At 36.8% G+C, this 27,017-nt stretch overlaps 1 protein-coding gene across 1 annotated transcript in view; it reads left to right on the top strand.

Moving 5' to 3' along the window:
• Zbtb20 (zinc finger and BTB domain containing 20) overlaps nt 1-27,017 on the top strand; it is a 699,482-nt gene that overhangs the window by 507,334 nt on the left and 165,131 nt on the right. The gene's annotated exons all lie outside the window — the stretch shown is intronic.

Genomic DNA, 27,017 nt, shown 5'->3' with positions numbered 1-27,017 from the left:
TTCAAAGGTATATAGCCCAGGGAGATCATACCCTCTAGATTTCCCAGTGAGTCATTGTCAAAACTAGCACACAGCCTGACCCTCTTGGCTTCCATTCCAATGCTCTTTCTGGGATGAAATACAAGGATGAGCTTTTTATTCATCACATTTATGTTAAAATAACTGTGGAATTTCATGTAAATTATCTTGGTCTTATTTTAATTTCTACCTTCATACTAATGAAAATCAGTCAGTGCTGATCTAAAAGTTGTTTTATAGGTATGACTACAGATCATATTGATAAGCATGTTTCTATTCTAAATATGAGTGAATATTCTTTCTTTTCCTGGCATCTCATGTAGACATTTAATGTCCAAATACACAGAACAAGCATAGATGAAATCAACATGCTTGCTGTTATTCTTTTAACAAAATTTTAAAAGAAAAAATAGAACAAAAGGTGAGTGATGAGTGAGTTGCATGGTTGTAATTGAGTTTGTGTTGCTTTCATTGTTATAAAATTTTAATTGGTGTAGATTCTTAAATGTATATCAAAATGCATGTCATTGCTTTTGTACAAAAATAAGTTTGACTTTAGAATGCATTTTCTTTAGTGAGAATGATAAATTATCTCAGAGCTTTTGAGTCTCTACTTTTAAAAATCATAAGGTCATTTTTTAATTAAAAGATAAAGAAAAGTACTCAGTGTCCATGTAGTTAAAATCAGGATCATCTAGTAAGTAACAACAGAAAAACAGGTATGAAGGCATGACCCATCTTCAGAATAATTGGTCCAAGAATGACTTCTTTTATAGTTTCATAAAAACCCACTTCTAGGAGTATCCCATCAGAATGCAAGAAAATGAAAATTGCAAATTCCTCTAAATTTTCTCATTTCATTTTCAATCATAGGACTTAATTATTTTCTTCTACTTAGTATTATGTTTCTTATAGGTTATCATTCTCTTTTCAAAATAAGTAAAATGAAAAATAAGGCCAACCTCCAGTATAAGAAATAATATATAATACTAGTTATATATGTATTCATACTACTTATTACTAATAATATATAATTATATATAATATAAAATATAATATATTTTATATAATACATGATTCTATATATTATAAAAGATAATATGTAAATACGAATTATACATATATTCATACTACTTAATGGTAATTATAATCATAAATATGTAGATATACTTATGAGAAAATTTTGTATAGAAAGGTAGATAGATAGATAGATAGATAGATAGATAGATAGATCAAATGCAGCTGTACACAGCCACACAGTTTCTCCATGGAGGCAAGTTAGGCAACTACTTTTTATACCTCTGAGATTATGGCAATATATTGCTTAAAGACCAGAGATAATGGAATATAACTGAACACTTATAAATTGCATCTCTGTAAATGTCTCTTGATGGATGTTGTCTAAAGTACTAGCTGTATGTAATGATAAGGTAATACAACCCCAAAATATCAAAGAGCCTTCATCACTATTGCACCAGGTGAAATGCAGACAATATCTTATGTACCTGATGATGTTTCAGCAAACTGCAAAGTACTGTCATAAATCAGTACTGATTTCATGCCAGAAAATTTCTATGTATCAAAGATTCACCCTCCTGTGAAGCTCCAATCAGATTTTTGGACCTGCCATCTAGTGGCCACTGCAGTAACAAGACAATTGGTCCATTCTTGGTCTTCATTTGAAAACAGGAATTTAACTGTAGCTGGTTCATCTGTAGATAAATATAGAGGTGCCCCACCCATTAAGCTCTAGCTCCCTTTTCCCCCATTAAACACACTGACATCTTCATAGAGTAACTTCAGTCTGACCATTTTTTACATGCACAAGAAACAGATTTTTTTTCCCATACAAAATGATATACTTCCCACCTGAAATGGAAAAGAAAGAGAGAGAGAGACAGAGAGGGGGCGGGAAGAAAGGAAAGGAAAGAAAATGAAAGGAAGTTTTCCATTATTGGGGGAAAAAAATGGAAAAAGGAAAAGGGGAGATAAAAGGAGAAGCTGGAGAACAGGGATATATTCTGTCAAGTAGTTCTACTTGTGAGACTAATTCTTACAAACTGTGCACCCAGCAGAGCAAACCTCTTATTTTGCTGCTTTCCTCGGATCCCCACAAAGCTGTAATGTTCTAGTTGTTTTCCTATGTCCTGTGACCCACACGGGCATTTGATATTATACATCATGTTGGTAAAGGAACAATTTACAAATGGCTTAAGTAGGCAATTAGTTATTAGAATATAGACCTATGGATGTATATGTTACTGTAACAAAACCTGGTAAGAGAGTTTTGTTTCATTGTTTTTATTATAATTCCCAGTTGTGAGTCTTCCTGTTTTCCAGGGATTTTAGGAGTAGAATCTAAAAGTACACAGTGGACTATTATTATTATTTATCATTTGTCAAAGAAACACAAACATACAAAGCAAAGGCCAGTTTGTGAACTATACCAGACAGTCCTCAGTCCAAAAGAACTCACAATACAACTCCTAAGCAGGTCCTGGAAAATGTAAGACAGAATGAAAACAGATGGGTGAATGGTACTTATTCAATATCTTAAATATAGAACTCAGTCGTGCAGGTGCATCTTCAGATGTTATTTGAAAGAAGAGACAGAATATCTTGGCATTGTGTCATTTATTCATAAATATTATAAGTTTTATATTATTTGAGAAACTATTCTAAATACAGGGCAGTTTAAAAGAAGGTGTGAAAGCTGATTCCCTCAAATGAGACAAAGGGCAAATTGTGTGAGAAGTGGGGACTTCAAAATAGGAAGAGTAAGTAGAGGAGAACCAGGTCAAGGAAAGAGCCAAGGGAAAACAGAATCCACAGAGGGCACATCAAGTTTAATAGAAATAAAATTCAGAGATTTAACAAAATAAAATAAAAAATAAAAAACAACCCAGGATGAAGATCTTGGCAGCTGTGTTCCAAATGTACTAAAATTGCCAAGAGATGCATAAACAATAATGGCAAGGACAATTATTTAGTTATGGAAACTACAGCATAAGGCCAGCAGAGGGGTTGTTTCTAGTGTTGAAAAGGTGTTGATGGAACAGGGAGAGCAGTCAGATTGAGCTAACAGCAAGATAAGAAGTAAGCCAGACCCAAAGAAATATAGGTCCCATGGTTTCCCTTATTTGCAATAAATAGTATACCTATAATCTTAGCAGATGAGCAGAATAGCTCAATATCTATGCACATATGACCATATAAGATGATGCTAAGCAAAATGAACTCCAAGACATGTACACAAGAGGTTTTACTTCATTGTTGTTTTTAATGTACTATGTGATTTTTTTTTGTTTCTTTTGTATGTTCTTCCCCCTGAGGTACATCACTGTATTTGATTTTGGTACCCTGGTATTGTATATGCCTTTATCTAAATTAGGGAAGGGAAGGGGAACAAAAGAATGGCGAGACAAAGGACAGGGAGGAACCAATGCAACATCGATACTCACAAGGCAATATGTTGAAAATGATCTGTACAACTTGGGGGGAGGGATTGGGCAGGGAGGGGAATGGGAGAAAAATGAGGGAAGGTAACAAGCTCAATAAGCAATGTACTTATTGCCTTACTCATGTAACTGTAACCCCTCTGTACATCTCCTTGACAATAAAAAAAACAACAAAAAAAGAAGTAGCAATGTATGAAATATAATTGCAGACAGACCATGCCATTCCTGTATTCAGGACTTTTTAATGGATCTCCACCTTATTGGAAGAAAAAAGAAAATGTGCCAAGCCAGGTGGCTCCTGCCTCTAATCCTAGCTAGAAAAACACTTGCCAAGCAAGTACAAGGCCCTGATAGCCAACTCTAGAACCCCCCAAAAGAAAAACAAAACCTACACTTTACAATCATCCATCAGCCTCGCGCTGTGTTTCAGTGTCGCTCTGCCCTCTCTGTCTTTATTTAACACTGGATCCCTCATTCACTCCTCTGAAGCCTCATTGACCTGCTTTCCTCTCTTCTAGCTTACCGAGTATGCATTTACTGTAGACCTTTCACCTTTGCTTTTCTCAGTGCCCAAATGTTTTTCCCAGACTGAGTTTGTTTGCTCATCTCCCTATGGCCCATACTCAATTTTTCCTTCTTGTTAGGCATTTCCTACCCACCACATTTGAAACTCCAAATCTTTCTTTGTTTCATAGCACTTCTCCCTTCAAACATAATAGATGTTTTATTTACCTATTTATTTCCACTTACCAAGGAATATAAGCCCCATGTTTGTAGGAGCTTTTTGGTTCTGTTTGCTTGGTGGTTTTGTCTATTTTATATTCTAAGAAATCCCTCATGACTAACCACCAAACCTGCTACATAGTATTTAGCAAATGTTGGGTGGGTGAATTTTACAAAAAGAGGAACACTTCTTTCATGTTACAGGTATTTTTTTTTATTAAATGTAAAGCATAATATTGTGGCCTGGGCTCCATTATTCTCCATAGCAAAATTTTCAGATTCTTCAAAATTAATCTGGAAAATAAGAGCACTTATGCAAGTTTCTCCAGAATATTAAATAGGATACTATTTCTGTTCAGCACCCAAAGCAGCAACATCCAGAGCATTTATTTATGTTTTTTTCATTCAGTTAATGTTGATCAGGGAATATGGGTGTTCGAGACACAGGGAGTAACGAGTATAAAAGCCGAGGAACGTGAGGACACAGCACAGTGGACCATGTCAGTGTTACAAGTGGCATAATGATGTCCTCTCTCATGTGGTACAAAGGGGACTGAGACTGGCAAAAATGTGAACAGTGTCACTTCAGAAAGATTCCCAGAATCAAAAAATCAGATCAGTAGAAACACAACATACTATCTGCCTTCCCCAGACTGTTAAGTGCAAGGTGATTATAGAAGAATTAGATATGAGTATAGCTTGAACATAGAGGACCTGGGTTATAAAATTCCCTTTATAGGATGTAGACTTAAAATCCCTCATTGTCACAATGACTAAAATTATCCAACGTGCAAACCGGGACCTTGGTGAAATCTTTGTAAAAGGTGTCCCCAGATCAGACGCTAACTCTCATTCTCTCAACCCCAGAATTACTGTTGAATAGTCTGAGGTTCCAAGTTTTCTTCCTAGTAAGTAACTTCACTCTTCCAGAAAAAACATTTTCTGATTTTTATATAAAATAATTTTTAAGAAGTACATTAGTATATATGTGTATGTGTTTGTAAAAGGCAAAGTAATAAAGAAAATTATCCATTTTAAATTTGTAAGTTTAATAAGTTAACATTAGTTTAAAACCCAATTAACTGTAAGTATTGCTTTCTCTGCACAAAAGCCTACTTTGGTTATTTTAAAAATTGCATTAGAATTGCAAATCTATATAGGCTGGTGATTATTTAAAGTGATTCCCAGGTATTTGGTCAGATGGGTGAAGATGACGCTATTTACTTCCATAGGCAACAAAGGAGGAAGAGACAGTTTGAACCAGAAGAGGAGTTATCTTTGGGCATGTTGAATTTAGGATGCTTTTAAGATACCTAATTTGAATTTTCCAATAGATCACTTGATATAGAAGCTTGGAGACTGAGAGAGAACTAATGGGTTAAAATACAGATTTGAGATGTTAAAATAGGGAGATGTGGATATCTGTAATAAAACATTACATGATGTAGATCTGAATATCTTGGAACTTATTTGGTCACTTTGATACTTTTCTCCAGTGGTTTGTTTTTTTTCTTAAATTCTTTCCCACTTATCCTCTTTACAACACACATCCTATCCTCAGCTATCTTTCCTATTTAAAATTTTCTGCAATTAGGCCTCGCACAGTGACTCACACCTATAATCCCAGCTACTAGGGAGGCATATATCAAATACAAGCCCAGCCCTGACCAAAAAAAAAAAGCTAGCTAGAACACATCTCAACATATAAACCATGCACATGCTATAAACTCATCTAAACAAAAGGTGTAGATAGGAGATGTGATCCAAGGCTTACCCTGGACAAAAGAAAAGACCTTATCTGAAAAAAAAAAAAAAAAAACTAATGCAAAAAAAAATCTGGAGGCATGCTGAATCCATAGAGTGCCTGCCTAGCAAATACAAAGCCCTGACTTCAAACTCAAGTACTTTCAAGAAAAAAAAAAATCTATAGTTTGTAATCTGGACCTTTCATATTGCGGATTTACCTGGATTTCTGAAATAACTGCATACCTCAAATTTTTATGCAAAGAAAAAAATATGTACATGATTGCACTGGTAATAAACTATGGGTCCTTATGACTTTTAAGAAACTACAGAAATGATATGACTGCGTTATCAAGACTGTCCCTCCAATTTTCTGTTCACATTAGTATTTTAGTCAGATTTCTTTTCTGATGTGCATATACTCATCAGTTCTAAGGTCAAACCATTGAAATATCTGAAATATCTGAGGAGATTCCATTAATCAACGAGAGAGAAGTCATCTTTGTTCTTTTCCTTTGTCCCACCAAGTAAGGAAAAGAGGCACTCAGGACTTTAATTCCTGGAGGTCCTGCTTCTATCGGTCAGCCTTCCTATAGAATGTCACTTCCCGTTGTAATATATGAGATTCTTTTTCTTGCTTGCCTTGAATCATTTAAAAGTGTCTTCTTTCCATATCCCTTTTGTCACTCCATATCTCAGTAGATTTGTTTACTATTTAATTATTTTATGTCTCTTCTGCCTCCCCATATTTGAAATATTCCTGGCAAAGGCAGCCAAAGTCTAGAAAGTTTATGTTGGTTTTATCATGGTAGTTATAATCTCTGTTGTCCAATTTTCTAGAATCTGTGATCATCTGGGACTTCTCCCTGCTGGGTCTCTCTATTGGAAGTCTCATTTTCTTTCCTGTGTCTTATCTTTATCTCCCCAAAAAAGCTTCTGTGAAATGTATGCTCCCCACCAATCACAGTGCTACATGTTTAGTATATGCAGTCTCTATGGTAACTGGGTTACAGGCCACAACACCAAGATTAGTTGATCCACGGTTGTAGTAGAGAAATAGGCACATGCCCTGCTCTGACACCACACAAATTTCCCCCACTGAAATAGGAATCAGGTGCTAGTATTTTAATATGCAGAATGAGGAAGGAGGAAGCAGAGGAAATGCTATATATCCAGTCTGTCTAAAGACACATTATTGAGCATTGGGATTTTGTGATATTATCAATGAAAAAAGTCTAGCTTGTTGTGTTATCCTGACCAGTCACAGATAGATAAACTGATTGAATGGATGTAACTTTTCTTACAGACACATCTCTTGTCTCTGAGCAAGCTAATTTTACCGAGATTAAGATATATTCTTAGGTAAGCTCAGGGAAATTATGAATACTCTATAAAAATTCTTCACTAACTTTGAAGAGACACACTTTCTTAGGTGCTTTCCCAGTAAAGTCATACTGACCCAGTGAGGACAGAATACAAACTTGGCTTTTTCTGAGCATACCTCAGAGGAGCAGTTCTATTCACTGGTAAAAGAAATGAAGAGGCCAGGCTCTTCTGGCATACTTCCTCCAGGTCTAAACTCCCTTCCTAAGTATGGGGAGGAACAGACACCAATGTAGAGCTCAATAAACCTAAGGGGTCTAAAAGCAAAGTTTTACATCGTTAGCCCTATGTACATTTAGGCCTAAATAAATCTTTATTGTGCTGAGTTGTCCTGTGCGTTGTAGAATGTTTAGCAGCATTCCTGGTCTCTACTCTCCAGTTGTGGTAACCAAAACTACAAAGTTCCCTGGTGGAATCTGTTAGGTTTTTAAAAAGAGGTAGCTGAGTAAGAACAGCAGCACACACGTGGTATTCAGGTAAGGGGTAGGTTTATTCAGTAGACCTGCTGGGACCAGGCAAGGTTGGCACTACACATGGCTGGGAAAGGCCTGAGAAAGAGAGAGAGCTGGGAAAGAGAGAGAGAAAGAGAGAGCTGGGGAAAAGAGCTAAGCGAGAGCTAGCAAAGAGAGAAAAAAGCTAGAAAAGAGCAGAGAGAGAGCTAGAAAAGAGCAGAGAGCTAGAAAAGAGCAGAGAGAGAGCGTCTGGACCTGCGCTAGGCCTTATCTAGGGTATGGGAGGAGAAGAGTGTGGCCACATCAAATTCAGATGTGACCTCAGCGGATGCAGATGTGACCTCTTCCAGGTGTCCCAGTTGCCTAGGTAACGCAGGTACTGGGTGGAGACTTTGCTGCAAGGAGGGTGGAGCCTGCTCGCCATCCAGGAGCGGACCTTACAGAATCAAAAGATTGAGAACTACTGGCCTAAAACAAGAACAAGCTGGGGTAAGAAAGGAGTTGGAGAATTTCTTAATTGCCCAGAACATTTATCCAAGAGGTATTTATTGAGCCCTTACTGAATGACAGCCATTCTTCTGGGAATACAGGTATGACCAAGTCCTGTTCACATGGCACTTACTAGGAGATGTTTGCCACATGTTCTTAACCAACTGATTTCTTTCCCTCCAAACAGCATCATATCTAATACTTGAAATCAACTAAGGACCAAGGAAAGAAAAACACGAATTCATACTTGAAAGTTCTTTTTTACTGTATAAACCTCAAAATGGTTTTGATTCTAAGATGAAACTTGGCAAGTGACTAGTTCATATGTTTTAGTTTATAATCTGTTTTAATCATTTTGGGGTGTTTTCAAAACAAATGGTGAGATTACGGATTTTTCCCCCTTCTATTTTTGGCCCCATTCCTTTGGACAGTCCTTCTTTTCTGATTAGTTTTCTTGTTCTTAGTATATTTGAACAATGCTTTTCTGCATTTGAAATGTGTGCATGTGGGTAAAGATTATGAGGGAAAAAAGGAAGGGAAACAAATCATCTTTAAGACTTCATGATTCGTATTCAGACACCCATAATCCAGCCTCACAGCAGCATTGAGGCATTCAGGCATCACTTCCAGGGAAACCTGACCCAGGTGTTCGCTGAGCACTCTGTCTATATAGCTATATATCTATGTGTAGATATAGACACATCAATCCATCGATCGACAGACAGACAGACAGACAGACAGACAGACAGATAGATAGAGATATAACATTCTTCTTATACTTCATCATACCTGTTGTAGTTAAGGAACCAACTGTAAGATTTGTTGTTCAGGTTGTTCCCTTAGAATGGAAGTTTAATGGGAATCAGCATCATGTCTGCCCATCTACAGTTCTGTTCTCTGAAGCACACAGAGAGTCCTTAAGGAATTATTCTGAGTAGATCACTTCACTGATAGAGGAATACAGCTCTTGAGGTGTCTTACCCAAGCAAGCACATCTCCACTCTGAGACTTCATTAATCATTATATTATAGGCCATAAGCAATGTGGCAAACTAAACTCCTAAGACTATGCTTGAATTAGAAGCTCTAGAGAATCATATAAGTACCTTAATCTTCGAGATAGTTCAGACTTACACAGAGATTACCAGAATTTCAGTGAAATAATAGAGCATGGGATTAAATATCAGTAGTACCATGACCATTTTTGAAGAGAGTATACGGCTTATGTGTGAAGCTCAAGAGTGAAGTTACATAGCTTGTTTACGTGTTTTCTTCATTCAGCAATACTACACTGATAATGGATAGATTGCTTTTTAGTGAACAAAAAAGTGCTACAAGATCATAAAGCTCCTATTCCTTCGTTGAACATCCTGTAGACACTAAATAAGTACTTGATAAGTGAAGTTCATTGGTTCTCCAATATGTTCAAGGATGGATTGTCTACTAAGTATATATTCATCTGCTTGGATTGCTGTAACCAAGTACCACAAAGTGAGTGATTTAAATGTCAGACACTTTTTATCTCATTGTTCTATAAGATAGAATCCAAGATCAAAGTTAGCAGGATTCGGTCCTTCTGGAAGTATGAGAGCCTGTTCCTTGCCTCACACCCAGTTTCTGATAATTTGCTAGCAGTCTTTAACATGTTAGCTTGTAGAAGCATCACTCAATATTTGCCTCTATCTTCAGGTGGCATTTTCCCTGCATGTGTATCTGTATCCAACACCCCTACACACACACACACACATACCCAATTACCCAATATAAACACCAGTGATAGTCATACTGAATTAGTGGCTAACTCTATACCAGTGCCTTTGCTTTCTTGCTTTTATTTCATTGTTTATTTTCAGGTCTGGAGTTTGAACTCAGTCTTCTTAATGCTAGATAGGCACTCTACCCCATGAGCCATTATTCCTATTGGCTTTAGTCATTTTCCACATATTGTCAGGTCTGTCTGGTATCACTTGCCTATGGTAAGCCTCAGTGTATAAGCCTCCTTTGTTTGCCTCCCACATAGCTGGAACTACAAGTACCATCATGCCCAGCTTATTGATTGGATGAGGACTTTTGGTCCATGCTGGCCCAAAACCGTGATAGCTCCAATATCTGCCTCCTAATAGCTGGGATTGTAGGCATCAGCCAGTGTACCCAACTTCAGCCTCATCCTAATCACATCTGCAATGACTACTGTAAAATATGCTAACATTCTGAGGTAATGGGGACTAGAGCTTCAACCCATGAATTTGAAGGTCAGTATATAATTTGACACATAATACTAAAAAATAATAGGGATCTTTAGGTTTTTATATCTTGATGAATGTCTTCTATGTAAAAAAAATAGACTTCTCAAAATAAGATCTAGTTTAAGGACTCTGTATATAAATTGGTATTGGTATTAAGTGACATGTACTATGCTATTCAAATTTGTCTGTGTTTGTAGAGTTTATAGCAATAAGTAGCACGATGACAGTCATAAGAAGCCAGATTATACTTAGCATATTTTCTTGAATTCTGAGTGGTCTTATATGACTACATAATTAGTAAAGTAGAGAAGACTGCTAAGAGAAGGGTTTGGGGCTTAAACTTTATTTTAAATATATCTTGAGACCAACATAGAAGTCAAAACTTATTGGATAGTAAAATAATGCAAAAAGTGAATTTTATCAAATATAAGTTATACCTCAATGATGGGGCTGGGAAGGTGGTTCAGTGGTAGAGTGCTTGCCTTGCATGCATGAGGCCCTGGGTTCGATTCCTTAGCACCACATAAACAGAAAAAGCTGTAAGTGGTGCTGTGGCTCAAGTGGTAGTGCGCTAGCCTTTAGTTGAGGAGCTGAGGGACAGCGCCCAGGCCCAGAGTTCAGGCCCCATGACCAGCAAAAAAAAAAATTATACCTCAATGAAAGGAAGACTGAAGGCATGGATCAAGAACTAGAGTACTTGCCTAGCATGCTTGAGGTCCTAGGTTGAGTCTCCAATGTTGAAAAAAAGTAATTAATTACTTTATTTTTTAAAAATACAAGGAAGAGCCAGGAGCTGGTGGCTTACACCTGTAATCCTAGCTACTCAGGAGGCTGAGATCTGAGGATCTTGGTTCAAAGCCAGCCCAGGCAGGAAAGTCCATGAGTCTCTTATCTCCAATAAATCACTAGAAAACTGGAAGTGATGCTGTAGCTCAAGCAGTGAAGTGCTCTCCTTGAGCTGAAGAGCACAGGGACAGCGCCTAAGCCCAGAGTTCAAGCCCCACGACTAACCAGAAAGAAAGAAAGAAAGAAGGAAAAAATACAAGGAAAGGAGACAGTGCTACAGACGTATGAATTTTGGAGACAAGCAGCTCAGAAGTCTTTTGGTGTCCTTTCACCCTCCCGTCACACCCATGAGTCTGTGCAGGCTTCAAAAAACAGATCAGTTCTCTGTTCTCTATAGCAAAAAGGTCTAGTTGGACCCTATTGAGAAAAAGTAGGATTTTCAGTACCTGTTGAGTAGAACAGAAAGCCAATCAAAGATGGACCAGTCATTCACAAGCCTTTGTTGTCCATTCCTTGGCTACAATGCCAGCAGGATACCTTGGCTGTCTAATGGAATGAACTAGAGTGCACACCACTGTCAACTTTCAGCTAGAGTCAGTAATGTGAATGGTCAGGATGTTCATCCCACACAGGATGAGAAGGGCCTGGGTACATAAGAAGATGGGTGGCTATTTGTATTTCAGCATGCACCTGAAAAGGAAAGGAAGTGGGAACATGTTTCAAAAGCAGATCTCATGGAGAACATCCACAGAACCAAAGGCAGGCCAAGGAGCCCAAGGAGGAGAGACCAAGGAATAAAGCCCCCTCTCTTTTGTGTATATGTATGGCCTTGGTGATTACAAAGGTCAATCATTGAAATAAAACAAGCCTTTCTATACTTGCCAAAAGATAAAGAGAAGACATTTTGGTGACCTTAGCAAAAAGAGTTTAATTACAAACACAGCTAGAGAAGCCACATTGAATTGTGTTGAAGAGTCACTGGGAGGTTAGGGTGCTTGCAGCTGGCACAAAGCAGGAGAGAACAGGTCCACAGGAAGAGTCTTGAATTTATTGTGATCATTGTTACTGAAGTGAGGACAGCTTAAAGCATGCTGGCAGGAAGTGGAAATTTTAAAATACAAAAGGAGTACTGTGACACCATGAGATCCTGAGGAGTCCTCATTTGCTAGAGAGACAGGTCTCTGTAGACGCCATGCATGGGTTCCCTTTCAGAGTTAAAGTGATGCAAAATGCTCTTTGATGGACTCTGTTTTTTCCCTAGTAAGGAAGCAAGATTAATTGTGAGTGAAGGGCGGGAGGCTACGTTACAGGAAGTGAAAGGTTAACAAACCAACCTGAAGAATGAAAAAGGAAGGTGACTTAGGAACCAATTAAAAATGTTATAGTAGGAATTGATGGAGCTGGTCAGTGTCTTTAACCTTAGCCACTTGGGAAGAGAAAAAAAAGAAAAAAAGATCAGTAGTCTAGAAAGAAGATAAAAACCATGAAACAACAACCAAAAACAAAAACCCAAATCATTGTGAGAAAGACTACTCATTTTCTGAAGTCAAATATGTCCAGCCAGGTTTGTCCTTACCATACATATGGTTAGCTACAGGTCTCAAAGAAACCACAGAGGGTGGGCTGAATCATTGGAGAATACAGACCAAACTCAGAAACAGACTAATGCTCAGAATTTCTCCCATCCTTGTTACTAATTTAAGGCAATTGTATTAGTGAACTTTGTATCACTATGACAAACAACTGAGGTAAGCACTTTTGCCACTTGAGCCACCGCTCCACATTGTTTCCTCTTTTTCCGCATACCTTTATTAGGCAGTGAATGTTGTGATGCTTCTCAGCAACCTTTCCCTATGCAGAAACTTCACAAAGCATTCCCATAGCTTAGAATTATATTTGATTGTTTTGTCTGTTTGTTAGTTAGTCAGAGTCTTGCTGTATAATCCTTGAATTCGGAATCCTCCTGCCTTATGCTGCAAAGTGCTAAGATCACTGTACACAACCACACTGCCACACCCAGGTAGAATTAATTGTTCTCCCTCAAAAAGACTAGACTAAGAAGTCGGTGCTTGGTTAGAAAATGCTTTTAAGGCATGTACAGCTACAGCTAATTTCTCATGCTCTAGGCATTCAATTGAACCTGGGTGTCTTTCTATGATATTCATAAGGACAATTCTGTCCCTATGGGTCCTGTCTCCATATGTCATCCTAGCAAAGTAACCAACCATGTTATTCACTGTGAGATACCATGCTCTAGTTATCCTTTACTTGCTTGAGTGGACTGAGATGAATATAATATACAGGCTTTCATAGTTTGCTAAACCCTGTGAGAATTCCTAAGCTCTTTCCCTTGGTGCTATTTATCCATAAGTTCAAAAAATAACTTTGGGGGAGTTTCAATAAGCAATTCTGAAGAAGTCCTCTCTTTTTGTGCAAATATAAATCCTTATAGAATTCTACTTTTTTCTCTATTTTTTCCTTTCTCCTACTTCTGCTCCTATTATAGCTCTTTTCAGCAATGCTAAAACCCAGCTGGTCTGGAGATTAATATGACCAGACATACCATGAATTTTTAAAATCTCCAAAGTCCCAGTTTCTCCTGCTTCATCAATCAAATATAGGATATATATGTGTGTGTACATGTGTATATGCAGTACATTATCATAAGTCTTCCCTAAGTGGTTTTTTTTTAATCTTGCTGTCCTCTAAAATTATTCCTAAATGCTTTTTGTTATAAAGAAGTAGGAGAAAGAACTTGAAGAATAGAAGGGAAGAGAGTATGAAGTGATGAAAGATGGAAAAAGAGCATACACTGGAAAATAAGAGAAACCAAGGCTGAAATGAAATACAAAGTGATTCCTAGACCACTCAGAAAATTTTTAGATTTGGTTTTGATATCTCCTATACCCACTGACTCAGGAGACTTGAATCTATAGCCATTAGCTTCATCTATCCTCTATTCCATGCTGGCATGGACAGTGTTAATGACTAATGTACGTGTGGAAGAACTTAAGCAATAATTTGGTGTTAGTTCATTAACATTCAAAATATAAACAGGTAAACTACATGTTGAATTCATTAAATTCTTTCTCTACTGCTTAAAAATATGAAAACTGCATTTTAAAAAAGAGATTGATTGGTGTCATGTACGCATTTGTTCACTTGTGTTTATGCAAGATAATAAAAGTATTAACATGGAGAAGGAATAATAGTATTTATAATTCCATCACCACTGTTTATATAAGATGAAAACATCTGAAAATAAATGGGGAGAAGAGGGCGGTTCTCAGCACATACATTAAATTCTCCTATTATTGTTGATAAGGAATATGAGAAAATAAACAGATTCAACAAGCTGAAGAAGAGTTAATGTTTCTTACATTGTATTTATTGACATTAACCTAGGATGGCCAGATTCAGAAAATACTAAAATAGATGGAAGGAGTAGTTCCTTGTAAAAGAGAGAGAGAGAGATAGTACTTCATTAAGTCCTCTTTGAAATCCAGATTACTGAATAAGATTATGGTCATATATTGAATACTGAAATCCCTCTATCTGTAGTGAGTGTTGTGTCAGGGAGATCATTGATTTATTATATGCCCATAGCTGCAGATATACTTCTTGGAGGCCAAAGCCTCATAACTTGTTTCAAGAAAGAAATAAAAAAGGAAAAATGGTTCTCTGGTCAGTAAGATCTATTTCAAAGACTTAAAAAATTCTAGACATGGCTACTTAAGAAAGTCAAAGTACACTAGGTATGGGAGGAAATTAGCTGAGTTGACTGTATTGGCTATGAAGAGTCAAGTCATTCATGAGGCTGTCCCAGGCCAATGGAAAAGAGCAAATAAGAAAGACAAACAGAGGTTGCTTGGAGCAGCTTGTTATGATAATTTCAAGTCAGCCAACAAGTGCAAATTAAGACATAAAATCTCTCTAAAACATACATGGTAATGAAAGATCATGAGAAAAGGACTAGAAATGTATTACCTAAATAAAAATAATAGGTTCTTAGAAAAAAAAAATGGGTAAATGGATACATGGTTCCATCTAGAAAAATACTTTCCATCTAGAAAAATACTTTCCACAGTCTCTATCTAAATCAATTCTCAAGCTTACTTCAGAAACTCTTTAGGCTCATTTATAAGAGTTGAATTTTAAAAAGGGCATAAAGTCACTATTTTTTATGATTTATTATTTCTGTTCCCATTCCTTATCCTGTCCACTCCCACAGGTATCCATATTTTATTGTCAGGTGGGCCAATTTTGCATGAAAGTGATAGGAGATAAATCCAGAAAGATAGTAATATAGACCATGATTCCTGAGCATCAGAGCTCCTAAAAATTCTAGTGGGCAGCACGGTCTTTGAAATCACACCAAAACCAACCAATTGCTGAAGGATGACCAAATGAGTCAGTTAGTCTCTATGCTAAACATGAAATTCTAGACCAGCATACGTAAGAATGAGCTGTGCCTCACTGGATCTTTTTGAGCCAGTTTTACTCACATGACCCACAAGACCCTCCTTCTTGGCAACCAAGAAGTGCAGGAAGCAATGGCAAATGTGTTTTAGAACTTCCATTATGTTTTGTTTTACAAATCATAAGATTTGAGACACCTCAAAGAATTGCAAATAATACATGGGTTTTCCTTTGTCCTAATTGTCCACTTGACTGAGAAGTATAGAATTGGTGTGCATGAATCACTTTGCAAAGGAGAGGCTGAATGTCCACAAAAGACTTGCATATTCTCTGATCGAGTGCTACCCAGTGGATGAATTAAGCCTATGTACTTTTGGTAACAGGAGAAGTATGATAGTGTAAGGTGGGGCATTGAGAAGTCATTTTCAGGGCTATTATGCCTAAATCTTTAAAACTCTTAGTGCATAGTTACTAGCAGAACAGAGTGACATTGCCTAGAATGTTTCTTGTCACCAACCAAATAGCAAACTTTAAACTCTGATGACTCTTTTAGAAGCTTCTAACAAGACCTAGAACTTGCCTGTCTTCATTTGTCTGGTCAGCATGCAATTTCTGGGGTTTACTACAGAGATTTGTAGCAGAACCTTATGTTTACTGTCCAAATTAATGATATTTCTTTCTTTTACCATGGAGAAACATCCTCTCTATGCTCTGTACATTAAGTTAAAGGTGGGTTTGGGGGGATTTTGTTGTTGTTTAGCGTGGGGACATATTCTGTAAAAGCTTTTCAGTTCCACCACGTTGACAAACTGATTCCATTAAATCACCCACTGTCATCATGTTCACTTCATTTTTAGAAAGTTAGAAAACAGTGATCTTGTAGTCTTCCAATATTCACTTTTGCAAAAAATAAAATAAAATACATTTGAGAAATGTGAGTCTATTCCTTGAAATGAAAAGAAGATGAATTATATCATTCTCAGCTCAGGCTTTTCTCTGCATCTGTTCAAGACAGACAGTAGCCTGTGGCTTCTTTGGGCAGTTTTTTTAGTAAGATTTTTTTTTAATGTTCTGAATAAAGATCAAAGTTCTCTACCTCAGTATTTATTATAAATTATTTGTTACTTATAATAAGCACTGCAAGAATTTGAGTGAATGATATAAAATAGATTCACTCATGGATTTTTCAGCTTTTACTGCAACCTTAGATAAGATGCTATTTGTTAGTGTTTTGAGGTCACACTACTGGGTTGAATGAGAACAGGTAGATCCCTGCTCTTCCCAATGCCATGATTTCCTCACTGAGGGGAAAAATAAATCATATGATCTGCTGCTGGGTCATTTAAAACACTGAGTGGATGTGTGAAATGAGAGAAAAAGTGCTCAGTGTGGGGTTAATTAGCTCTGTGGGGTTGTGGGTAGGTCACTTCCTCAGGACCAAATCATGCAGGAGAACCATGCAAGGGCAGACTGACAAAATTAAAAGAAAGCTATGAACCTCCAGACTCTGGGCATAAATTGATTGGAGAAAAGAAGGGAGCTCTGGGCTTCATTGGTGGGGGACAATGGACTTCTCTTGAAGTGTCTGGTGCAGGCAACTGTCAGACACTGACAATTAATACACCATTTGAAAAAATCTAGGCAAATTTGGTTTGTTTAGAAACTTACTATCTCTGCCAACTGTTTTAAAAATCTTACCTCTGATCAAGATGCATTATACTCATAACTTGATAGGTTGAATTGAAACCCCACTTTACAACTACTTAAAAATTATATAAAGAAATAAATATAAAGAAATAAAAATCTTATCTTTCAGTTTTTTAAATAATACTAGAGCTCAACTAAGAAGCAGTGTCATTTCTTCCTGAAAGTATGGGTGAATTCTTTCTGTTTTCCTAATTGTGTTTCATAGAGTGGTATGGGTTCCCTACCAGCAGTGATCAGCTCGGCCTTGGTTCAGCCTGAAGGATTCCCACTAGGTTGTTTACAGTCTAATCTTCTCAGAAAGCGGGAGGTTAAAGAGCAAGCAGAAAACATTCTCAACTCCTAAATCCATAGTAGGTGACTACAAGAATTCAGATATTTATTAGGAAACATCATGGGCCAAGTTTACTAGAGCTGAAATATATTGTAAAACTGCCTCGAGAATGCACTAATATAGAGCCAAGAACCAATGGAGATTTAGCATGAGGAAAACACTAACAATGAATATGTTGCTTCAGTGCAACCATATGTGTTTTCTTGTTTCTACTAATTACTCTGGCATTACTAGGAACAAGACTTCCTTGAGTATATGAACACAAGCCCCAAAATGTTTATAACTTTAGAGAAGATACATATATCTATGTAGAGAGAGAGAGATTATCTCTGAAGATATTTTATTTGAAATTAACTATAAGCAAAATTGACTACATGAGGTAGAAAAAACATAAACAACTGAAATGTTGGAACACAAGACAACGCCCACTATCACTACCACACATATATACACCCCACCCCCACACCAATACCTCCTCGTTACCTATGAACAAAAGCTAAATTTGGATCTTGTAAAGACAGTTAAGAAAATGCAAATTCCCCTAAGAGGAAGTATTAAAACAATTAAATTAATACATTTTAGAAAACAGAGAGAAAGTCATGGTAGGGTGGATACAAAACTGAAAATGTCCCCCAAAGACATGATCCTAATAGTATTTATTCCTTTTTCTTCAACTGTCCGGATAAATGTGGATATGGAAATAAAAAGGCATGGATAGACGAAGGGAGGGAGTAAGCCTCATGAATTCTAACCACGTACAGTGTCAACTTACCATGCCACAGCTTTTCAAAATTCAAGTTGCTGGTTGGTTTGAACTCTTTTCTGTTCAGTTCCTTCCTGTCATTTGAAACAGTATAAACAACAGCTACATGCACCAACCATTATCCTAGTTAGCTTGTCAAAGCTAGCTTAATGCTGACTTTATTTTCTGTAGTGATACTGCACAAAGTGTTTCTTTTGAAAGGTCTTAGCCCTCTATCCTCCCAACTCCCAATCAGTAATAGCCAACCTCGAGTCATTAGTGACGACTAGCACCATCTCCTCTAACAAGTTGGCTATTTAGAAATTGGCATCGTTCGTCTCTTTGATTTGTGTTCTTATGAAAATAATGGGTTGCAAAATAAAACTACATTTCTCTCAATCTCTCTTTTTTTTTTAACTAGATCTTTACAAGTTAGGTTGGAACTGAGATTTTGTTGCTATTTTTTTCCTGACAAAAGCTGAATACTGCTGAAATGTTTTAATAGCCAAAGTCCTTCTTTAGAAATAGCTTTCTTCTATAATGTACTGCCAATTTCTTATTCGTGTGAATTTTGACCTTCCTGGTGCCTTTGCTATGGGCTGCCTGTTGATTGGTACATGTTAGTACTTTGCTTATAAGTGTTGGGCAATAGTTCAGTGATCCACTCCAAATCTGGGCCATAGATAGAATGGGCTCATCTTCTATTTAAGAAATGTGGCAAACTGCTTTAAATGAATTTGGTTCAGACAAGGTCATTGGAACTGTTCATCTGCTCCTGTGCTGTATGTAATGGACACTTCTTCTGAGCTCCAAAGCTACAAGGTAAATAGACAAGAAAGCCGGTAACTTGCCACCCGTGTTAGATCTTCGTCTGATCTGGATTTGTATTCTTTACCCTATGGGGCCAATTTTAATCACTTAAAGGAATACTCCACTGGTCCTCCTGTTGTCTTTGACCATGTTCCTGAGGATAATAATAGTGAGTTCTTATGTTCTGGACTTTATTCCCGGCTTTTTCTTTAATTTGAAAATGAGTTCATGGGTATATTCAATACCAGGTTTATGGAATATTCAGCTAGATTTTTGTTTATGAAATATTCAGCTAAATTTTTAGATGTAAAAGAATAAGTTGTTAGAATGTTTTTCTCCATCTAATCATTAGGCTGAAACTTAAAGAAGACTCTAATCTATTAGTCTATTTATCCTCAATTTTGTGTCTTACACATTTGGTGAATTAAACCAATACTTAAACACTGTGTGTACTGTTTTTAATTTAATAACTTACTATCTGTATTGTCTGGTCCTCTTTTATCTTTAGAATCTGTTTTCCTAAACTCTTGTAATTCTGTGTAATTTTTAGGGTCAACATTTGTAGGATTTTGTGGAATCATATAGAGCGGAGCAAGATAAGAAGTTATTGAATTCATCCTCCTGACTAGGGGCAGAGTTGCATTTATTTCATGGAAAATAGATGAGAATCTTTCCTGTTTTTAAAGAGCACTGAAGAAAGAAATTTCATAACTGCTCTTAGCAATTTATTTGATTGTCTCTTACTTACATATTTAGAATGTTCGTCTTTAAGTCTTAAGTTTTTTACTGAAATTTTTAATATTATTTTGCTCTAGGACAAAAACACCAATCATTATCCTCTTTGTAAAGAGTATTCTTATAGTCAGAAAACCATGAGGACACGCCTCAGTTCTTTCTTCCCTAGGCTAAATTATCTCAGTTTTTAAATACATTTACTTATGTTTTTATAGTTCTTTCCATACCCAAGTAGCAAAGGGGACTATTTTTAAAAGTTCTTTCATATATGTTGCCTCAGAGAAAGGAACTGCATATATTAATTTCACTGTGCTGGTGTAGAAATAGCCACGACTTTTTTTTTTATTATATCCTGATGGACAGAGCATTTGTGTTCATTTAACCTTGAGGTTTAAACTTGTTCCCAAAAAAGTAACTGACTCATTGCATTGGCTAGACCCAAGAATAAAGAGCATCAGTTTTCCTAATCTTAAAGCTCATCTTGCCCCCACTCCTAAAAGGCACTAAAATTAACTTTTCCTTGACCTCTCTGTGATGCTATTTATTTACTGATTTAACAACTTCTTTCTATCATCTTTCCCTCTTAAAATAGATAAACAGCTTTTATTCAACAAACATTGGAGTGTTGTTCTGTGTTTAACACACTATGTGAAGTTGGGATATTTAAGTGTGGACTGTTAGCAAAGGCTCAGAGACACAGATGTCTTAGCATGCTCAAGGAGAAGCAAATAGGCTGTCATAGTACATACATACAGGAACAGTGGAAGGAAAACAACTTAAAAAACTAGAGATGGGCTGGGGCCAGATTGTGAAAGGTCTTTGGATGCTCTTAAGCAAATAGTTGGTTGTGACAAGGACAAAAATAACATTTTCCAGTCTATGATACAGAAAGTTCTTTCTAAGTCATTAAAACACAGACCTTTCCTATGTTATCCGTATCGTTTAATATCTAACAGACCATTAGGTATGATTACCTGTTTAATCTATATGTTTTTATATCATTTACTGTGATATTGTTTCTCTTTGTACTGTTTTTAACCATTTGAAGGAACCATTTGAGTAAAGATAGCCTTCTGTTCGCACTGATCTGGGTATTTCTTTTTCCCTGCTGTGCCCATATTTACTCCAAAGCCCTCTGTGCCACTAACATGTTCCTTTCTATGTTTATACACTGCCAAGTCTTGGGATGAGTTTGTACTGAAATAGGCACAATCTTTTTGTGGCAAATGGCATTGATGGTGGTCTGTGTGCAGCATTCTGATCAAGTGTCCAAGTGTCTGTTATAGATTGGACTACATAGTAGCAGTGCCAGGCCTTTTCAGATCCCCTAAAGAGTAGCAATTTAAGCCGGGCGCTGGTGGCTCACGCCTGTAATCCTAGCTACTCAGGAGGCTGAGATCTGAGGATCGCGGTTCAAAGCCAGCCCGGGCAGGAGAGACCGTGAGACTCTTATCTCCAATAAACCACCAGAAAACCGGAAGTGGCGCTGTAGCTCAAGTGGTAGAGCGCTCGCCTTGAGCTGAAGAGCTGAGGGACAGCGCCCAGGCCCAGAGTTCAGACCCCACGACCGACAAAAAAATAAAAAAAAAAAAAAAAAAAAAAAGAGTAGCAATTTACTGTAGATCAAAGGTCCTGATACCCAGTACATTCAGAATCTGCAAAGCTACAACTTCAGAATTTGAGGTATGCAGAAAACATTATTCAGACTCAGATTATAAAGTGCTCCTAAAAGTCATAATGCTAAAGAGTCAGGTGTACTTTAGGAGCTGTCAGGAAACACCCCCCCACCCCCAATTAGTAAACAAATTTATCCTTACCTCCACCACCACCACCACTGGTAATTCTGCTTTCATTCTACACTGCCAAAAAAAAAAATCAGGAAGATTTAAGTAGGGCTACAGACAGGTGTGGGTGGAAGGGAAATGGTGGTAAATGTTAAACTATGTCTTGGCTAAGGCTAAGAAATAGTCCAAGGTCTAATTGTTGAACTTTAGTTTTTAAATTCTCTGTATTGATCATTGATCTTTAATGAGTACTTATTTCATCACAACAGTTTTTTTTGTTGTTTGTGTGTGTGTGTTGGGGTTTAGGTTCTCTACCAGTTGAACCATATTCTTCTACCGTTTTGCTTTAGCTATTTTTCAGGTAGCGTTTTGTGGTTTTGTCTGGCCAGCACTGGAATACAAACCTCCTAGTAATGATTTCCATTTTGCTGGGGATTATAGGTGTGAAACATTATGCTTGATTTATTTCTTTTTTATGCTAATGAAATATTTTAATTAAAAACCTGTGGGTTTGATTTTTTTTATTTTACTTTTTCATAGAATTTTTAATTATCTTAAAACAGTCATAGAAAGGGTTTTCCAATTCCACATGTCAGTTTATGAGTGCAATTCTTCTTCATCACTCTCCTTCCCGATTTATATCTTCAAATGGCGTCTTACTAACTTTTTGCCTAACTGTGATCCTCCTGACCTGCCTGCTCTAAGCTTGGTCATCTGAATCTTTAAGAGAAGCATCTTGAAGGGTGTTATCAGGTTGCCCTTCTGATTCTATCAATACTTCTCTTTTGACAAATCCAAAACAATATAGTCTTGAAAAGTTGACTTCAAGATCTGAATGGCCATTTCTACCATCTATTACCTTTTCTGACTGTCCAAAAGAAATGAAAATACTTTAAGAAACTGGTCTATAAGAGACTCCAAAGGACCTAGTAAGGGTTGTAAATGTTCCAAATGTGCATGAGAGTAACCCTTCCCACTGACTTCATCTTGTAAACCTTTTTCAGGGTAGAAAATAGAGAGTTAACAACTCCCAAATGCAGGGTGCATGAAATGTCATTAAATCTAGCATAAAATTTCATGAATATGTCAGATAAAGGAAATCATGTACCCAGTGTGAAAATGGAATATCAATTGACAGGAATCTATGAAGCTGGCACTTATTCGGAGAAAAAAAAAATGAATCTCAAAATCTAACAGTTCCTCAGTCTTTGAGAGTCCTGGAAGGAAGAGAAGTATTAACAAAATCAGTAAGGTAAAAATCTTCATCCTACTGTTTGGGATGCCTCCCACATAAGAATTAATTAATATAATACTTGTAGAACATAAAAGGATTATTAAAATATTGTCTATTCTCACAGAAAACAAAGATATAAACTCACCTAACATATAGACAGAGTAGTCAGAAACCAAAAAAGACTGGAAAATTCACAACATGTTGACGAGGTCATTTCTGCTCTGGTTCTAACACCTTTTCCCCTCTTCAGCTAGAAGGATGAGTGGTGAACTTCAGAGCAGCTGAATTCCTCAGCTCTGTCATCAGTACTGTGACACATTCTAATTTTCTGATTCATTTATGATGAATAAGCTCTACCTTTTCTAGTCACAATCTTAGTTACCATTTTGTGAGTGATTTATGATGAGTTGTTTTTCATTTTATTATTGCACTATTATCGCTCCTTCTTAGTGAAAGTTTGTCTTACTCTTTGTCCCCCAGTATGAGTCCCCTACACAGAAAAGCCTTTGGCTAGAAGCATTGCCTAGGCTTCGAGTTAGTTAAGAGGAATGAGAGACTGACAACCCAGATTCTGTTTTTAACCCAGCCAGATACCTCAGCTGGCAAGTGGCTCAGCTTCCTCACCATAAAATGGGTATAATAATAGCTTTCCCTTACCACTGTGAAATATTTAGAATGCAAATCAAGCCAAACCTGTTTCCTTCCAAAGCGAAGCTTAAACCAGCCTGCATAATCCTGAATGAGCCCAGATTTCAAGGGGAAACATAAAGTGGGAAACACCTAGAGGTAGTATAATTTAGTGGTTAAAAATATGTAGACTTTGGAATGGTACAGACTTACTCAGATGCCAGCAGCTGTAAGTTACCTAATTTCTCAAATCTCTTCTTTTTTTTCCTTCTATTAAATTGGAAGTAACTATTTCTTATTGTAGTGAAGATTAAATGATACACTGATACCAGCACTTCTCGAAGTTCCACTTGGGTGATTCTCAAGTTAGAGTGAACGAATGCCAGACTGCCTGGCCATTGCCAGAAACCATTTTGCCACAAACAAGACTTCTCCCTTGAGGTCTCAGGTGTCACCTTAAAACTACACACAAAGTTTGCTTTCAACTTCTCTATTGTATTTCTTGTTTGTTTCACTAAACTGGAAGTATCCAGAGGACAAGAAGGATATCTGTTCTGTGTCTTTCATAGCATCCAAGAAATAGCTATTGGATAAAAGAATGCTTTTACAAACAAAACTGTTAAGTTCCTTGCCCACAAGAAAAACCAGCCCTCCAGGAAGACAGCCATGTCTTTCTAGTTTGTGGCTTTGTATTCTCTCTCCACATCCCTGTGTAGACCTATAGTCAAATCACAGAAGCATTTACTTACCAACATGCCTAAAACCACAGAATGCTTTTGGTAAATAGTAACTCTTATCATTAGCGTTTCTCCATTCTGTGCCCTGTTGTGATAACAACTATGTGGACATTTTAAAGAGAAATTCTAAAGGGTGGGAAAGCAAGAAGTCTTCTTTTAAAGGAATGAGTGTCTGTAGCCACCCACTCTTAGCCACTTAACAGTTCTCTTTCGTATTTTCTTTACTCCTGATTTCAGCTCGTCACATTTTATTTAAACATCCTAGAGGCAATTTAAAGATCATTTTCTCCCCTCACCCTGCAGATCAAGGGTATTCATAGGTGATCTTCATAAGGGTAGAAGTTCCTTGAAACTTGATGTTTTTGAGTGGTCTTGGGAGAGGGATTTTTCCTAGGAATATTGTAACATTGGCAGATGTGGGAAACCACTGCCCTGGAGCATTATGTAAATTGAAATGAGACTGACTAATCTTTAAACTTACAATTAATAATTTCAGTTCCATGGAGATCACTACTTTTTAATAATTCTTCCATGAAACTGGGATTAGACTTCACACCATGTCTCTCTCCTCCTCTTGCCTCTCTCTCCTCTTGGTGAGTCATGCATTCACCACTATGTATTAATGCCCTGGGTCTTTTGGCTTTATGGTTTTGTATCTTTTGCTACACATTTGTGTGTTGAACTTTGAATAGTCAATGCACATGTTTTAAATCTATGCCAGGCATGGTGGCACATGCCTGCAATCCCAGCACTTGGGAGTCTAAGGCAGGAGAATTGCAAGTTTGAGGCCAGCATAGGCTACAGAGCAAGCCATTGTCTCAAAACAAACAAATGAATGAATGAGGAAAGAAAAACTTTAAATCTTGTGTGAGTCTATTATAGAAAACTTTTTGCATCTCATATAAAAACAACTTACCTAGGAGGTAAATATCATTCAGGTGGAAATGCATATATCATTAACAGCAATTTCAATTAAACCAAAGTACATCTATGCAGTTTAATATGTATTTCAAAATTACTTAGCAGATTATAATTTAATCAAGAAGTAGAGGCTTTTTGACTTTTATGAGCACTTAGGAATTGTATAAAAGCCATGACAGTAAATGTTTAGCCTTTGTATTAATTTTGGTGTTGATATTACTGTTTTGTATTAATTTGTAAAGATAATTATACAATAATTTAAAATTATTTAATAAAATTTGTAATTTTACTTGGCTTTAGCTTGTCTTAGACTATGACATACACTGACTTCTCTCTCCATTTTGAATTCTTGTAATTGGTATTTTGTGTCATTGGACATCAGGAAAGACTTTAATTTCAGACCTTCAGTGTAGGTGCAACTTACATTGAACTGTTTTGATCACATCAAAAAAAGTCTAATTTTGATTGATTTTATGAGTAAGATGTTCCTTGAAATTTAAAAAAGTATCCAATTAGATATAAAAACATAAATGCCAGGTATAATTTTAAAAGATCATAATGTATTAATGAGGGAGGGGGAGAGAACACAAAGAAGGAAGAAAAGTCAATGCAGTCATCTAGTGTCTCAGCTTGTAGGAAAGATAAAGATGTAGAAAAAATCCTTTGAAGTCTTTAAAGACTTCTCTGTTTTTGTTTTGTATTTCAACTTTGTATGTACTTTCAATAATTCATATATAATCTAATTATCTTGCTTGAAATTTCATTAAACCCATCAATTTTGAAAAAACAATTTAAAAGCATGTTAGACCCCCAACCTCTCTAGTGTTGGAGTGAGTGCATTGTAATCCAGGCTGTGGATTTTCTTCTTAACTCTTCTTGTCCCAGGAGGAGACTACCACCCTTTAACAACTGCGTGTACATGAGCAGATTTCACCTGCTCCACATAAAGGAAATCATTTCCCTGGAGAAATCTCTTCCTCAGTACGTATGTTTAGAGAGCTCTCAGGAAAAGTAGGATTTCTTGAATTAGTAGTTTTTTGCTTCAGCAACTGTTAGTGCAAAATTACTTGATCAGGTCCCTTAGTAAGGTGGTTTTGCGTCTTTCTTAGGGGTCTTCTGCAAAGTGCTTAACAGTCTTCCTGCCAGAGAGATGAGATTCACTAAGTGTTCAATAATGTAGTAAGTCTTGGATACATTCTAAGTAGAGCCAAGGTAGACCCTTCTTTGCTTTGTCTATTAACTTCTTGTGGATTTTTACTTTCATATGATCTTAAATTGTCTTTAAATTTATCTTTATCTTTCTGTAAGAGAATGTAACATGATAATGGTGGATATACCATTTCTATCCCATGGGATTTAGCGTGTAATCTGAAGATTATATGGGAAGATTCTTTAATTTTAAACACAAAATCAGATATTGTGAAGATCAACTCTTTCAAGGCCAGAACTTTTCGTTATTAGAGATGTGTTTGGAGAGACAGAGGCTTCAGTTTTTAAAACTCTTTGTCATGATTTCTCCCCATCAACCTGGGAGCCTTCCCGGGCTGGTGAGAAGAGGGTAGGGGAGGTAGTACCTGAAAGGGAAGTCAAGGTACTGAGTTCTCAGTGTTGCTGAAGGTCCCAGTGCACAGACATGTTTAAGTTGTCTAGAGGGTCTTCTAGGCATTAAAACA

Source organism: Dipodomys spectabilis, unplaced genomic scaffold, assembly GCF_019054845.1.
Source record: "Dipodomys spectabilis isolate Male_0828 unplaced genomic scaffold, ASM1905484v1 ptg000017l, whole genome shotgun sequence".
NCBI lineage: Eukaryota > Metazoa > Chordata > Mammalia > Rodentia > Heteromyidae > Dipodomys > Dipodomys spectabilis.
This window is presented reverse-complemented; position numbering and strand designations above follow the sequence as displayed.